This window comes from Gossypium raimondii, chromosome 4 (genome assembly GCF_025698545.1).
Source record: "Gossypium raimondii isolate GPD5lz chromosome 4, ASM2569854v1, whole genome shotgun sequence".
Taxonomy (NCBI): domain Eukaryota; kingdom Viridiplantae; phylum Streptophyta; class Magnoliopsida; order Malvales; family Malvaceae; genus Gossypium; species Gossypium raimondii.
In genome coordinates, this window is record NC_068568.1 from 5,320,491 (window position 1) to 5,333,907 (window position 13,417).

Here is a 13,417-nt window from a genome sequence, read left to right on the forward strand (position 1 = left end):
TATTAATAATTCAGTTTAGTTCTTGATTTTTTCATATCAATTTTTTATTTTAAAATTTTAGACTTATTTTTAATAAAATGAGCTTTGTTTTAAACCTTTTGAATAATATTTGACAAAATTTCAAAGCTTTTTATATATATATATATTTCTAAAAAAAATTCAAGAGCATTTAAATTAATTTCACTATTTTAAATATAAAATATTTATTTTATATCATAAAAATTAAAATTCATTATATAATAAATAAAATAGAATTCAGTACAATTATGGGTAGTCACATTTTTCAAACTGGCATTCTATAAACGTCCAAACACCTTGGTTTGGGTTAATTTTTTATTTTCTTGCTCAATCCTACAATGCATGGTGTGTTATGGGTAAAGTGTATTGGTAGTCACCCAACTATTAGTTTCTTTTTTGGGCGTTGAACTATGAAAAGTTACAAAATGGTCACCTAACTATTTGACTTTTTTTTCTACTCACTAATCGTTAAATGCTAACGGAAAGATAACACGACAACTTTTAAAAATATTATAATAATAAATTTAATCATCAACGTGTCGAAATCATTTTTTTTTAATTTGAAAAATGGGGATCGATTTTGAAAATGGAGTCGCCACCAATCTTTTATTGAGGTGTGATCGGATAACCTTAAAATAATTTTAGGTCTGCGAATTTTGAGAAAACAAGTTCGGGAGTTGGTTACGCACGAGGAATGATTAGCACCCTTGTAACACCAAAAATTGGTACCGAATTGATTGTTTAATGTCTTAGTGTCGAAACTTGAAAAGTTTTTTAAATACAATCCCATGAAATGAAAGCTTAAATAATTGAATTGGCTAAATAGACGGACCCATTTCAAATAAATAAACCGCCACACTTAGTGAGTTAGAGTGCAATAGTTCAGTCTTCGAAGTTAGATTCGTCCCTTTTTTTAAAAAAAATCATATGTTTTAAGAAGGATATTTGAATATTTAGGTCAATCGAGAAATCAGAATCCAGTAAGTTAGGGTTCAATTTCTCAAAATTCTTAAACATCAAATATTGCCTTTATTTTAAAATCGAGATAACAAAATGTTATATCCAGTAAGTTAGGATCCAAAATTTTGAAATTTTAAGAACTTTTTTTTAAATGTATGGTTTTAATAAAATGAACATTTGATTATCTAAGTTCATCGAGAAGAATTGAAGCCCAGTAAGTTAGGGCACAATTCTCTCGAGAACTTATGAACACCAAGCTTTTTTAGGAATTATGAAATAAAATGATTATAGTGCTTTAATAAAATACAACTCTTACAAATGGAACATGATTGAATGACAATACATGTGATGTAAAAGATAAATAAGAATCTAAACTTAAACTAGAAGCAATCAAGCAAGTGATAGGCAAATACAAACATTGACTTTAATCATATCGTACAAACTTCAATATTAATATATAAACAACCAACAAAACGCAAGAAATAAATAAGGTTTAAGAAACAAAACATTTATATATAAAACCATATATATATAATAAAGCTAATTCGAAGTTAATGATATATTTTATATATATACACGTATACTAAGAATAATTTCATATAAATTATATATATATTCAAAAGAATCATGTAATATTATTGTGAAAATAAGATTTAAGCTATATTATAAAATACATTGTTCAAAGATATAAAGTAACATATCAAAATTTTATAAAAATATATCAAGAATGATGGAACAAATAATAATATCAAATTGGAAAATAAAAGTCTACAACAGAAATTTTGAAATATTAGAAATAATGAATTAAGATAAGAATTAATTTACTTAAAAACACTTTTGAAGACAAAATTAGATATGATAAAACGACTTTGAAAATGATAACAATAATTATAAAAATATCAATGAATTTAAAATTGGAGCTTAAATAAAATAAAAATAAATAAATATATAGTAGATTCAAAATATTAGCATATAATGAATTTAAAAGTATCAATAACAAATTCAAATAATAATTTAATATATTTTAAAACCATAATAGTGAATTTAAAATATTATCAAAAGTTAAATATCCAAAAATTATGTTAAATTTTATAATAAATGAAAGTAGGACTAATTATAATTAAAATATTGTTGAATTTAAGAAAAGAAAACTAAATTTGTATTAAATTAAAATCTATTTCAACATTGAAGGACTAAATCAGCAACTACACGCAAGCATTGAAATAATCAAGATCAATCGTAAAAACGGCGCCGCTTAGGCTTGGATTCAAGTGAAAACAAAGTCAAATATGCGGTACAAACTAAAAAGATTAAAGGAAATCAAATTGAAACTATTTGAAACAAAGAGGGACCTGTTCAATAAATAGACCAATCGATCCATAATGCGCGGATCCTGCCCGGATCGGGTCACCATGCGGATCGGGTCCTCAAAACGATGCCGTTTCAAAGCCATTGCATTGACTCCAAACAACAGCGTTTTATTCCCGTGCTTAAAGGCCAAAAAAACCTAAAAAATCCTTTTCATTTTCTTAAAAAAACCTAAATAGAATCAGATGAACTCTGTGCCGTTCTGTACTGAGGGCATACAAACGGTTTTCGAACTTAGCCCATACTCCGATGACGACGGAGATGGCCAGGATCTCGTCACAAGGTACGTTTCTCCTTTCTTTTACTGCCTTTTTTCCTTAACAAACGATCGACAGGTGCAAAACGAAAAAAAGAAAAGCTAATTAACAACCAGGGAATGAAAAGTAAGAAGAAACTCAGAAATCACCTCTTCAATTTCCTTAAGATTTTTATTTTTATTTTGTTTTCACTTTCTCTGAATGCGTGTGTCTGACTGATTACAACGGTTTCGCCTTTTGTTTTATAGGCCGAAAAAATAAACAAAAATAACAAAAATGAAAATACCATTTTTTCTTTTCTGCTGCGTTGTTTGCTCTATTTGCAGGTACGGCGTACGGAGTCGGGGACGTGGCATGTACGGAGGCCAGCTGGAGGCGCGTGGTGGTGCTACGTGCGTGGCTTGGTAGCGGTTCATCAGCCATTAGGGTTTTCCGGCTTTTGTTTCTATGTTGGGCCATTTGGGCTGAGTTGGTTATTGGGCTGGGGTGTATTGGGTAATTCGGGTTAGGTTAGTGGGTTTTGTATTGTATTTTGATTTATTTGGACCTGTAATATTGGGCTTTGAAAGTGGACTTTTAATTTATTTATTTATTCAGTTTTTATATTTGTATCGGGCCGGATAAATTTGGGTTTATACACAACGTTTACACAATACCTAATGTAGTCAAGTGCAAATCTTTTAAAACCGATGAAAACTGAAACGACGAAGACAAATTAATCTAGAGTGAAACGACGAAGACAAATTAATCTTAGTCATTAGTTTCCCATCCAATTGTGGAGAATCGAAGCATCAATAGAAAGAATTTGAAAATGTGAAAATTATGATCTTGGGTTTTTGGGTGTTTCTAATTTTGGTATTTTTTTGTCAAATTTTTCTGATAAATTTGCTTTTTAAAGCTTTTTAGGTGAAATGGTCACAAAGAAAGGCAAAATTACAAAAATGACTAAATTGCACAATGTGTGAATGTTTATTGTTAAATTTTTTTTAGAATCAAGACTAAATTGACACAATGTATAAATGTTTAAGGGTTAAAATTGCTATTATGCCAATTTTAAAAATTGACATGTCATTTTTCCATTAGCCGTTTAATGTCTAGTGACCAAAAAAGAAAAGAATCGAATAGTTGAGTGATCATTTTGTAACTTTTCATGGTTAGGTGACTAAAAAAAACTTACTGATTATTGGTTGACCACCGGTGTAGTTTACTCTTATTTTATTTGGCTAGAGAGAGATAGCATAATTCTAAAGACATGTTTTAGCCTTATTGAATATGGTAGAATGTTTCAAAAGCTCTCGAATGTTGTAGCCTTGTATAGAGTAGTTTAGGCTAGTGTAGAATACTCTAAAGACATGTTGTGGACCATCAAATGTAAATGATCTTGGTTGTAGGATCAATGGGCTTTACCTATAAATAGGAGGCACCCCTCCTTCATTTTTACATAACTTTGCATTTAAGTGAAATACATCTCCTAGCATTCTCCCAACCCTCAGTGTGCTTAAAGAGTGCACTCTTAGTGTGCTTGTAAGGCTCAAAGGCTAGAGAGTGCTGATGTGTCTTAAACTAACTAAAAATTTGACTAAGGCAATTGCACCTATCAATTAATAGTATAGCTACGGTAAGCAAAGATATCGTTTCCACGAAGGCTAAAAGTACTAGTAATTACTATCTTTTATTTAACTGATAAATTCGAGTAATTGATTAAAAACTAAAATTAACTAAATTAATTAACTAACGAACACAAAAAAGAAAAAAACATGAAAATAAGCGATTAACAACCAAGAAGCAAAACAATACCCAATAAAAGAATTCACCTACACTTCATCCGTCACTATCAATCTAAATTACACAATTTATTTACTCAATATCTTGATTCGTAGAAATTCCTAAATTATGCTAATATCTCTTTCGAGAGTAAGAGCAACTGACTCTAGGTTGATTACTTAAAATTTCTTTCTAATTAAAACTCCTATTATCACATTAACTTATGTTATGGATTCTCTTATTAGATTTGATTCTAATTTGGTAGATTTATGTCATCTTATTTCTAGGATTGCATGCAACTCCACTCAATTACGCAAGATCTACTCTTAAATAGGGTCTATTCCTCCTCTGGTTTAAGCACATCAAACATGGGTCAATAATCTAGAAATATCAAACCAGTAATTAAGCACACATAATTGAGAACAAAATCTAAGTATTTATTACGTAAAATAAAAATTATACGACAAAATCCATCGTAGGGTTCATCTCCGTAGGTATTTAGAAAATTAGTTCAAGCTTAAAAATAAAAACATCCAAGATACAGTATAACCACAAGAAACAAAGAAACTCATGATGGCTTCTTAAGAAATCAACTGGGAGTCTTCAATCTTGACGGGAATCTGCTTCAAAATCGACTTCAATGGTGTTTTTTGAGTTATTTTCTTGAATATTCTATGACGACTCTCTTCTATCTTCTTATTTTTATCACATATATGTCTTATAATGCTTGAAAAACCTAAAAATCGTGTTTTCCCGCAGTTCAGAGTGCCAATTCATAAAATCGACATGGCCGTGTGGCAGCCTATATGGCTCACACGGCCGTGTGGAAGGAGTTAGCCCGTGTAGATCTTGTACCTTACTCTGATTTTCTAGTTTTTGCTCATTTTGCTCCCAAATGCCCTCCTAAGTATAAAAATATGAATTTAAAGGATTAGGAGCATAAAATTCACCATTAACATCGAATAATCAGCCAAAAACACATTAAAAATTAGATTAAAACATGTTACTTTTAACACTTATCAAGTGCCTCTTCGATCTAAATAGTAGGTTTTACTTCAGTATTATTGGCATAAAACTCTAACTTAAGGTCTCACGTTGGTGGAGCTAAAGTCTCGGCCCATGATACATCCACATGGTTTGCCTTATCAAGCATTTGATGAGGCAATTCAACTTTTTGAATTAATTGCCTCTTTAGGAACTTGGGCTCTCATTAGATTCGGGAGACAAAACCTTCCACTAGGGACAACACAGACCCTTTAAAGGGTCCATTGGCTCTCGCCTTTCTAGGCACTTGACAAGGCACTCCCACTCTATGAATTCGTCGCCTTTTCAAGCGATTGGGCTCTTATTAGATTAAGGAGAGTAAACTCTCACCAGAGATAATACTGACATGATGAGAGGTCATCAGCTCTCAGCAAACAACATTTCACAGAATTCTCCCAACGGAGTTGACCTTCCTCAACAAGATCTTAGCTTAATGGTAAGGTTAATGCCTTAGGAACTTTAAGATCTCAAGTTCGAATCTCACTTTACCTAACCATGTATAGGTTCTTAGTCTATTTTTATTTTGGTTTATGTACCACTATATGTAGACTCTGTATATATTTATTTAGTATAGATTTAGATATATTCCAATTATCAATCTAATCGTGTTTTATAATGATAAATTCTGATTATAATTATTCGAATATATTATTTGTGATTGCAATTGAGTTTTTACAAGTAACTTCTAAAAACATACATATATTAATTGAACAATACATTATTTTTAACATATGACTATATTAGAATATAATGCAATTTATAATTTAATTTAATAATATTTAAATTATTTTATAACTAATTATTTTATTATTTTTAATTAAAAATTATTTAATATAAAGATTGAAGGTAAAAATAAAATAATAAGTAAATAGTAAGGAATAAAGTTGTCTTTTTATTTAAAAAATATTTAATAACAAGTTTCCTCGGGTAAGTTGTATCCTTTGGAAATACCAGAGTGGAAGTGGGATAAGATCACCATGGATTTTGTGTCAATGCTACCCCTCAATCCTTTAAAGAAAAATTTAATTTGTGTGATACTAGATCGACTTACTAAGTCAGCTCATTTTCTGCTAGTGAACACTACTTATTCTCTGGAGAAGTTAGCTAAGCTTTATATTTCTGAGATAGTACGTCTGCATGGAACCTCACCTTCCATAGTTTCACATAGAGATCTAAGGTTTACTTCAAGATTATGGAAGCAATTACATGGATCATTGGGAACTAAGTTGCAATTCAGTATTGCTTTTCATCCTCGGACAGATGGTCAGTCTGAAAGAGTTATTTAAGTTTTAGAGGATATGTTAAGAAGTTGTGTAACTGAATTTGTGTTAAATTGGGAAAGGTGTGTTCCTTTGGTTGAATTTATGTATAACAACAATTATCATACTAGTTTGAAAATGTCTCTATTGAAGCTTTGTTTGGTAGAAAGTGCAAAACGCCCACATGTTGGATGGAACTCAGTGAAAGAAAATTAGTAGGTCCTAAGTTAGTGTATGAAACAGAAGAAACAGTTTTTGTTATCCGTAGTCATTTAAAGGCTGCACAGAATCATCAAAAAGCCTATGCTGATCTGAAGAGGAAAGAAATTTCTTTTGGAGTTGATGATAAAGTATTTTTAAAGGTTTCTCCTTGGGAGAAGATTATTAGATTTGGTCAAAAGGAAAAATTAAGTCCACGATTTGTAGGGCCATATAAAGTTTAAAGCAGGCTGGACCAGTGACTTATAGGTTGGCTTTGCCTCCAGAGTTTTCAAATATTCACAATGTATTTCATGTGTCTATGCTGAGAAGATACAGATCCAATCTAAATCATATTGTACAGAGTGAAAAATTAGAGGTTGAACCAAATCTGTCTTAGGAAGAAGTGCCCGTTCGTATTCTGGCAAATGAGGTAAAAGAGCTAAGGAATAAGTGGATCCTATTAGTGAAAGTATTGTGGATAAATCATAGTATAGAAGAAGCCACTTGGGAAAGAGAAAGTATAATGAAAGAGCAGTATCCACATTTATTCACAGGTATGAATTTCGGGGATGAAATTTTCTAAGTGGGGGAGAATTGTAATAGCCTGTCCGATGAAATCTCTGTATCTGGTTACTATTTGGTGTGTTATTGGTAAAATAAGGATAAATATGAGTAAGTAAAGTGTTTTTCTTGACTAAGTATAGGATTCTGTCTGATGCGCCATTTGGCGAACTCTTTATTTTGGTGTGTTCTTTGGTTTGGCAGACTTTTCAGTAAGTATCAACCCAACTCAAATGTTTTGGGCGAACTTAGTAAGTTCGTAATTGTTTAGGTTTGTTTATTATTTAAGTATGATAATTTAGTTAGTTAGGTTGAGACTTAGTTAGAACGGAACTAAACTACTATAGATGATAAGACTTAAATTAATTTAAAAGTCCTTAATCACGGGAATCAAAAGAGTTAGTGGAATTATCTAATTTTTCTACTAATCATTGTCTTCAAGCTTAAGTATATAAGGATAATGGTGATCTTTTTGAACACTTTTACGTTTTCTTCTTCTTTCTTGATTTTCTCTGAAAAGTCTTTGAAAACTGAAGTTCAGAAAACCTCTTTGAAGTAAGGTTCATAGTATTAGGCTAACTCATACGTTAGTACCAGTTTACTACTCAAGAAGATAACGAAGGTCCAAATGATAAGAGCAAAAGACTTATTTTATAGTCTTATGTTAGAGTTTCTGGTGAGTTCCTTCTTATTTCTATGTGTTGTCGTTTCTTTATTTTATATTTCATGTAAGGTAAGTATTTTTCCTCTGTAAAGTATGAAAAGTGTGTGAGTGATTAATGAATGAAAGATGTTTGTGTGGATAATGGTTATCCACAATTATCAGTCGGAGTACAGTTTGTCTGTAAAGTGAAGTAAACGCCATTCTTCATGCTTAATCCACTACCATCTGCTTTTTATATGTATGATACGATATGATCTGATATATGATGATGAGGATGTGGAGATATATTTGTGTAGCCTTTGGTAGGGTAGATATATTGCAAACCAGATTGGTAGAACACGATAAAACATGTTGTTCTGAATGGAAATGAGATGAGGAATTAAGGGGGAGTATAATTTTGAATAAGTCTAAATGATACGCTTTTAATTTTGTATTCTGGGTATGTGGATGGCACGAAGATGGATTTGTTTGAGTTATGTTAAGTTGGTGGACAATATACGCCTAAATGATAAGTAAGTTGGCATTCTAAGTCTAACTGTGTTCTGTATACACTAGTGGGCATACTCTATGTAATTCATGTACGATCTTCAGAAAGGTTTGGATAATGTACTAAGTAATGTATTATATGATTTTTCTTTGGAACTCACTAAGTTCAAACGAACTTACTCGATTATTCCCTTTTCCTTCTCTGGATTGTTGATAGAATGAAGATTTTGTTCAAGGATTACGCCTGAGTGCTGTTAGGATTGTGAACTAACTACTTTGTATCTGTATCATGCATGTCTTATAGGGGAGGCGCATAACTGTATTGTGAAATGGAATTGTACAAAGAACTTTTTGTTAAGACTCTGTTTTGATGAGATTTTTATGAAGTACTAATATTTGACTATGTAAGATTTATCCAAAGTTTTTGCTGAAATTAGTTTGATTTTAAGTAGTGGCACACCAGACTCAGATCCTATTATAAGGTCGAATTTGGCTTGTTACAAGTTTAATACGGGTTTGAATACTTTCACATGAACTTTTTTAAATAAGGTGTGATTAAATAAATAACTAACATATTAACAAAAAAAGTAATCAGATACATTGCAAAATATTAACAATTATTAGAGACCATGATCCTTCATTGGTGTGGAAAAATACACGATCATAAAAAGACATGAATTTCACATCAGTTATATATTAAAATTGATATCAATAAATGTTTTGTGTAACAATAAGATATATTATACTTTTAATAAAACAACACATATTTAATCTTTAAAATTAGATTAATAAAAGTAAAATCATAAACCAAACATTAATATAAAAATAAAATGAATACTAAAATTGATATTCAAATATCAACATTCACATTATTTTCAATTTATAAAATATATTGTTTGAATGTACCCGCAAAGCAATGTGCGTACTCATTTCGATGATGAATAAGAAATTGATTTAACCAAACAAAGGCGAAAGCTGTCTGCCTACTTAATGTGTCAATCTTATCCAGTTGACGAAGACGTCAATGGGTACTCGTAGACACTCACATGCATATATGCCTTCTGCTCCTATCTCTATGGAAGCAACCTGCTATGTATCTTTCACTATCTCCAAACTGTACCAACACAAGCTCTTGTTTTTCACTTTAATACTAAAGCAGAACCCCCAAAGATAATCAAGAATATTTATGTAAATTAAAAAGTGGGAATAAAAAAGAAATTTATGATAAGAGAAGATAAAGGGACTTACCGTATTTCAACTTTAGTCAATTCTGTCATTCTAATGGTATATATATCAGCCGATAACAAAGCAGTAGTACCTAATTAGATACCATGCTGATCAACTGCATAGTGAAATCTTTAAAAGTTGGATTTGATATAGTGAGTGTTTTTTTCACTTGAAGTTAGCATGGTGGAGAATCAAGTTCAATTTTGATTATGTAATCATATTAAAAAAATTTCATCAGGTGGACGTCAACAACAAATAATTAAAATAATAAAAGTATGAATTGAGGATGACATATTTTAAGTTATCTATTTACAAATAAATATTTCGGATTAAATTGGGTTACGAAAAAAACTACCTTTAAGGCTTGGCAAAGGAAATTTATGTTACTAGGCTCCATCTCCCCTTGCCTATAAGTATAGCTAACTACAAGGGCTACTCTCTTACCATGTGTTTTCTTTTTCTTTCTCTCTCTATTTTCTTTTTCTCAAAGTCCAAACACAAGTGAAGAAAGGCGTTTTGGTTAAAGAAGAGATGAGCTTGAGGAACACAAGCAGGGAACTGTTGCAAGTAGAATCACAGGTGATGCAAGGCATCAAAGACCACCAACCTCCAATCACTGGGTCCGTTTTCAAATCTTCTTCTAAGCAAGTCAGAAACATTTGTACTGACAAATCTGCTAAAAAAACTAGTTATGACACCAACAAGCTTAAACTGCAGTCGGAGGAGTCCCTTAGGACTGTCATGTACTTGAGCTTCTGGGGTCCTAACTAATGTCAATACAAGTTGGCTCTACTATTTCAAGTCTCTAGAGCTGGCTGTTCCCTAAGCCAAATCCAGGCAGTCACGGCATATGCACAAATATATATACATATATATCTTGATTATTGTAAATTATAGTTGCCTGCATAATTAGGGTTCTGGTGTCTATATTGACACAAGTTATCAATGTTTCTCTTAAAAATGATTGCTTGGTTAAAACGAATTACCCCACCCACCGACACACGGAGTGTACAAATTCTAATATCATCCAACAGGAGTAAAAAAGGGGAATGTTATTCAACTCAACCGGGCTTCACCCCAGATTAAATAGTAGGAATTGTGTGCTAATAATGTATGAGTTGAAAAAAAATGATTGTTAATTTTCGGCTAAAATTTTAATAGATGTTAAAATTATTATTTTTCAATTTCAGCTCTATCTATAATCAGTATATAATCATTTCAAACTGTTAGGATATTATTATGTGATATTATCTTTTAGGAAAATATGGTATATTATTATACATCTTTTAGGTATATATTGAGAAATATATTATATATATTTTCTATTCCTACGTGATTACTGTTGAATAAATATTATGTATATTCTTGAGGTCTATCAATAATATTGAAAGAGGTTACTCTATTTTTATCACAAACACAATAAATAATGATTACTATAATTTAAATTTTTATTATAAAACAAACTCGAAATTATGAGCTATTAGTGAAACCTTTATTTTTCTCACGAACTTATATTCGAATAATCGTTGTGTATAGAAAAAAAAAATCTTGATCATAAAGTCGTCTTCACCTTTCACACATGATCTAGATTGGCCAAAAGGTAGCATTAGAATTTGAGCTGCTCGATTAATAGGTAAATCCACCATCCTTAAATTTTTAATTACTGCAATATCTTGAAGGCTTTGGATTCCATTGTATGGTAATGAAGTGGATTGGTTTTTTGTTTACCTCGATCCTGGCTATACCTCTTGCTCCTATCCTGCCTCAAACTAGAATTTATTAAATTTTAAAAAATTAAATAAAATATATAATAAAATTAAGAAAGTATAAAAAATATTTTATAAAATTAAAATATTAGAAGTTAATCTACCCAAAAAATTAAAAGTTAAAAAAAAATCATAAATGGTTATATAATTAAAAGACAGACAAGTTACTAAATATATCTGGAGGTAAGATGGAGCATATTTTTCCTAAACTCAAGCCAACCTAATCCAAAAATTTTGATAGAAAATTCGAAGCATTCCACTCGTAATTCCATTTTCAAAAGAAAAAAAAACATCTTTATAAAGTCAAGATTGCCCATTTTCACCAAGGTCATAGGATCCAAATTAGACTGTGTGGTAGGCTGAAATTCCCTTTTTACACCAATTTTTAAAAATATTTTTATTCTAAATTTGATTTTTATAATTTTCGTAATGTAACTTACTTTTTTTTATAATTTTATGATAATTAATTATAGTATTTAAATAAATAAAATAGCATATGTTAAATTTTACAATTTAGTGTTATGTTAATATTATATTCTACAGTTGATTACCCTCAATTATTAAAAAATATTATATATACATAAATAATTTATTAATACGCTATTATCTTTACGAGTTTATCCGAGATGAATCAAAATTAAGATTCAAATGTATAACTAAGGACGAAAGATTTGCACCTTCCATATTATTACCATTGTAATGGACCATTTTTGCCCGAGCCCTAAACAAAGACTAAAAAACAAATAAAAACAAAAATACAAATTGATAGTCCCAAAGTTCATTTACAAAAGAAGCCGAAATAGCCCAAAACTAAAAACCCTAAAGTTAAGAGCCCAGTGGCCCAAAACATTTCAGAAAAAATAGGAAACCCTAATTCCTTTCTAGCGCTGCACCCTTCCCTTCGCACGCACGCCGCCCGAGGCCTGGCGCGCCCTGCCACCATTTGCACCAAAACAGCAAGCCTTCGCCTCCGTTGACTGCCAACGCCTGCAAAAAAGGACAACAAAAAAAGGAAAAAGAAGCAGTAAGAACAACAGCGTAAACAATAAAGAAACAGAAGTGAAACAATGTATTAGTGGCTATAAAGGCCACAAAAACATATTGTAATTTACAGAGCAAGAAATATATACAAAAACAAAAAAGCAATCAAAATCGAACAAAGGAGATTTCTTTTTCCGTCTTATTTTGAAAAGAAACAATAAATAAAAAGTAAAACTGGTTTTCTACCTGAGTCGATTCATCTTCCACGGTTGTCGGATGCGTTCTCCGGCGTCGAATCTCCGAATCCATTAGGATTCGGCCTAGGCTTCGGCAGAGCAAGACCTGAATAGTTAACTGAGGCGAAGGTTTTCCTTCGCAATTTATATATATATATATATATATATTTTATTTCTATTTCAAAAAAGCTTAGATCTGGGTTTTTTTTTAATTAAAAAGGGACTACAAGCATTTTTTCGGCCACGGCGGAGGCACGATAGAGGCTTGCCGTTGTCCGAGCCGGAGACAATAGAAAATGAGAGAGCTCTCAGGTTTTTTTTTAAAATGAAAACATAATGATTTTTTTTAAAAAAAATTGACTTTGATAGGCAATGTTGAACGACGTAGCCAGCTTCAGTAATCCTAAAACGACGTCGTTTTGGCCTTTTGACCCAAGATCCGACCCAAGACCCCTTAGGATCCGTGTGTTTTTGGACAAAGGTATATTTAATCCTTAGCTTATTTAATTTCTACCTTTTATAATTTCTATTTTATTTATTTTCGCATTTATCTATTTACTTATAACTTACAATTTATGCCCTACATTTTATTTTTAATTCTAATTGAACCCCCAATTTATTTATT

General features: G+C 31.0%; 1 long non-coding RNA gene across 1 annotated transcript; it reads right to left on the reverse strand.

The window, feature by feature from the left end:
* Positions 1-12,226: 12,226 nt before the first annotated feature.
* LOC105779253 (uncharacterized) lies at positions 12,227-13,153 on the reverse strand. Its single transcript, XR_001128932.2, has 2 exons — positions 12,803-13,153; positions 12,227-12,562 (listed from the first exon to the last, which is right to left on the reverse strand). It is a non-coding gene; the product is annotated as an uncharacterized LOC105779253 (long non-coding RNA).
* Positions 13,154-13,417: the final 264 nt, after the last annotated feature.